This window comes from Asparagus officinalis, chromosome 1 (genome assembly GCF_001876935.1).
Source record: "Asparagus officinalis chromosome 1, Aspof.V1, whole genome shotgun sequence".
Classification (NCBI taxonomy): Eukaryota; Viridiplantae; Streptophyta; class Magnoliopsida; order Asparagales; family Asparagaceae; genus Asparagus; species Asparagus officinalis.
The window spans coordinates 102,838,900-102,843,522 of record NC_033794.1 but is presented as its reverse complement, the minus strand read 5'-3'; positions in this window follow the sequence as shown (position 1 = coordinate 102,843,522).

Genomic DNA, 4,623 nt, shown 5'->3' with positions numbered 1-4,623 from the left:
GAGAATATGGGTATTGCTTTGGTACCAACAATAAAATTTGTACTTGGTATGAGCGTGATAATATTATCCTCCACTCATTCCAAATGGGGAACGCACATTCCAGATGGGTTGAATGTGGTCCCTCCCAATTTGAATGAGTGAATGGAATGAGACACCTCACTACCAAGTCAAATTTTTTTGCTTGTACCAAGCATACCCATTTCAATATATATATATATATATATATAATATATATATATATATACTATATATATATATATATATATATATTCTATATATATATCTAGTAAGAGAAAATGGGTATGCTTTGACCAAGCACGAAAAAGTTGTGCTTGGTAGTGATGTGCATAATCCCCTCCACTCATTCAAATAGTTGCATATCCTCATACACTTCGTTAACTCATGTGAATGTGGTCACCTCATTTGAAATGATTAGAGGAATTGTGACACGTGTATTCGAGGTACAGGTTGATCGGGCGCGATGCGTGGCTGATACTTCTTGCGAGGGGTTTTGGTGTAGATCGTAGACTGATATTTGTGTAGGTAGCTTGGCGTGTCTGTATGGATGTGAGAGGTCTGTCCTCAACTACAGGCACAAAATTTATGCTTAATACGCAAGCATACGCCAATATTTCTCTCTCTCTCTCTCCATTATATATAATATATATATATATATATATATATATATATATTATATACTATCCTATATATACATACATCACTTGAACATGGAGCGCTCACGCAACTCCAAAGGTGTGATGGTATGACAAGATGTGTCACATCATACCAGGATCCTTGGCCAAGTATACCCATATTCGCTTATATATTATATAATATATATATGATATATATATATATAGTATATATATATATATATATATTATATATATATATGATATATATTAAAAACCCAGCAGAGTCGCCATCTTTTGTTTGTTGGAAATTTGCAGTAAAAAGACAATGAAAGAAAAATTGACTTGTATTCCTCTCAAAATCAATTACAATTTGGATTTTGACATCTGAGACGAATTCTGCGTCTTAGAGATGAATTCTGCATTTTGACATCTGAGACGCAGAGATGAACTCTGCGTTTTGGCATCTGAGACGCAGAGGTGAACTCTGCGTTTTGGCATCTGAGACGCAGAGGTGAACTCTGCATTTTGGCATCTGAGACGCAGAGGTGAACTCTGCGTTTTGGACCTGGAACGTAGAGTTGGGTTCTGCATGAACTCTGCGTTTTGGACCTGGAACGCAGAGTTGAGTTCTGCATGAATTCTGCGTTTTGGACCTGGAACGCAGAGTTGGGTTCTGCATGAACTCTGCGTTTCGAGTTTGGAACGCAGCTACGACCTCTACGTTTTGAATTTAGAACGCGGGAACGACCTCTGCGTTTTGAATCTTGGATGCAGAGGTGAGCCTTAGGTGGGCTCGGCGAGCTTCAGGCTAAGTCCGATGTTCTGACGAAGTCCAGTCTTGCAGACGGACTTCAGAACATAACTTGCTGCGAAGAACAAGTCATAACTTTCAAACCGTAAGTCGGAATTGGACGAATTATATATGAAAATCGGCTATCTCGATGAGGCGGATCCATTCAAACCGAGCCAAAGGCTTCGGTTCGCTTCCTCCGTTTTGCCAAATTCCTTACGGTTTGAGAGATATATGCGTTTTAATATGAAGAGACCGTCAATTTGTAGTCTCTTTTGCTGGAGCTTTGCAAACATCGTCACCTTGTAATCTTCGTCTTGGCTCCTTGAAAATGTGAGAGTCGTCAGATTGTAACTCCCGATGTTGATTGTAAAGGCTGTTGAATTAGAGCTTTCATCAGTTGTCGTGAAGGTCGTCAGATTGTAGCCTTCTACGTGAAAGTCCTCAAATTGTAGCCTTCTGGAAATCGTCAGATTGTAACTTCCATCATCTGATTTTTAGACAGCCTACAGAACCCCCTCCAAAGTTTTCAAAAGTTCGCGGTTGACTAAGACGAATTTTCGGAATACTTTGGATCTCAACTCTGATCTTGGAGCTGTTGATTCCTTGTCACAAAGGAGTTGTTCTCTGCACTCGCTTCGAAGGCATCTTGGTTGAAGAGATTTTCCACGCAGGACCTGTGTGAAGGTATGCGCCATAATCCTGTTTCTGGAATGTGGGGGTGGGCCCTGCATTTTGAACTTGAGATGAGGGTTTCACCCTTGCATGTTGAATTTGGAACACGGGTGTGACCTCGGCGTTCGGTTTTTGCATCGCGGGTCTGATCTCAACATTTTGACTTAAGACATGGAAGTGACTTCCGTGCATTTTTACTAAAGTCTTTGAGACTTGTCTTTGACGCATCTGTTTTAAGTCTCGACTCACATCCATTAAGCTGATGGGCCTACAAACGTGCGTAGGATTTTTGGCAAACCCTCAGCCATTAACGGATTTGATAAGCCTTTACGGACTATCGTTTGAGTCGGGCTAGCATGTGGATTGTCTAAGTCCGTTCCACATGTAACATTGTGCTAAGAGAATGAATCCTCTTAGACTTGATGCTATGATTTTGAATACATAGACTTTGTCATTTTCACGGGAAAAGACTAACCGACAACGCGTATTAGGCGTAGGCTTATCTCTAATTAGGGATCGAGATAAAGTCCCTCATGCGTGTGAGGCATGGATTTTGATGTCCTTTTCACGGTAAAAGACTAACCGGCAACGTGTGTTAGACATTGACTTATCCCTACTTAGGATTCAGGATAAAATTCCCCATGCGTGTAAGGCATGGATTTTGGCGTTATTAATAACGACCTGCTACGATATTGAATACGTAGGCTTTGCTATTATTACGAGAATAGGCTACCCGGCAGCATGTGTTAGATGCAGACTTATCTCTAATTAGGGATCGAGATAGAATCCCCCAGGCATGAATCCTGGTGTCTTTTTCACGACGAAAGTTTAACCGGCAACGCGTGTTAGGCGTAAACTTATCTCTAATTAGGGATCGAGATAAAGTCCCCCATGCGTGAAGGCATGGATTTTTTGTGTCATTTCTTCCTGTGTGGCTTGAAACACCGAAAGAAAGTTAGAAGTGCCAGAGGTATAGTATTAACTGGGCGTGAAACTTGGCATGAATTTTCACTTAGAGTGAAATTCAGAAATTTTCTTCACTATCACTAGGATAATTCCAGAAAATCTTTAATCCGCTGGGGATTTTATAATAAAAACTTGATATTCTTGTTAAAAAAAAGGATTAACAAGTTCATTAGGGGGGTTGACTATTAGAGGTGTTATGTTAACCTAACAGTATTTTATGGACCTATCGCTCTATTGAAGAGAGTCGATAAGTTGATTTGGTCGTCAGTGGTGTGTTGTTAACTTGACGGGTTTGTGGACCTATCGCTCCATTGAAGAGAGTCGATAAGTGGATTTTGTCAGAGGTGTATTGTTAACGTGACAAGATTGGTGTTGCGATCAGAGCAACTTTGAGGACATATCGCTCTATTGACGAGAGTCGATAAGTTGATTTTGTCAGAGGTGTAGTGTTAACGTGACAGGATTTGTGTTGTGAATGGAGCAACTTCAGGGACTTATCATCCTATTGACGAGGATTGATAAGTGGGTTTTGTCAGAGGTGTATTGTTAACGTGACAAATTAGGAGTGATGCAAACTGAATGCATACTCTGTGGGGATTATGATCGTCAGAAGTGTATTGTTAACTCGACGATGTGAAAGATTCGTTACTCTTAATCGAGTGGATTCTAAGTAATCAACCCCCAGTCTTGGTTAAGACTTAGTAGGGGAATAAACAGAGGTAGACAAGACACATCACCTAGTGAAGTACTATCCATGAAGTCGGAATAGAGTCACATCATCAGGTAGGCCATTATCTAATGAGTTTGACTATCAGAGGTAACTGTTAACGTGATAGTTGTTGGACCCGCCATCCTACTGAAGAGGATTGACTTCAGTGGCCGTAGTATTGCTCAGGAGAAGATTGGACTTGGTCTGATTGCTCGGGCTGATCCTGCCTACTTTGTTCTTCAGCTTTGATCCTGACAATAATTTTTTGAGCCTGCTCGCCTTGAGAGATTAGTTGTCTCCAGAAATGGCATTCTGCAACTCCTATTCGGGCTAAGAGGTCGGTTTGCAAGTTGTGTCGACATGTTTGTACTAAGGTAGACTGTGTCATGCCTGACGAACACCGGAGAGCCATGGTTCGGAACCTTTTGACGAAGGCTTTGACGGACTCCCTCTTCTTCTGCTTGATGGCGAGAAGGGTATGAATGGAGACTTCCGTATCCTCTTCAAAGAATCTTGATAGGAAGATTCTCTCTAGATCCGCCCACTTTTGGATACAGCCCACAGGCAGTTTCCTGAACCATTCAAAGGCAATTCCCTTGAGGGTGTCAATGAACAATCGAACCAGTATGGTGTCGTTTGATATCATATTTCTAGTCTGTGACTTGAAATGATAAATATGTTGGTTTGGTGATCCCGTGCCGTCAAAAATTTGTAGTGTCGGGACCTCGAACTTTGGAGGATAAGGGGCTGCATCCCATTTGGTAGGATAGGGTTTGATAACTCCCTCATCTTGGAGCTCGCTTCTGTTAGCAATGGCTTTGAGGCGAGCTTCCAATTCTTCCATTTTG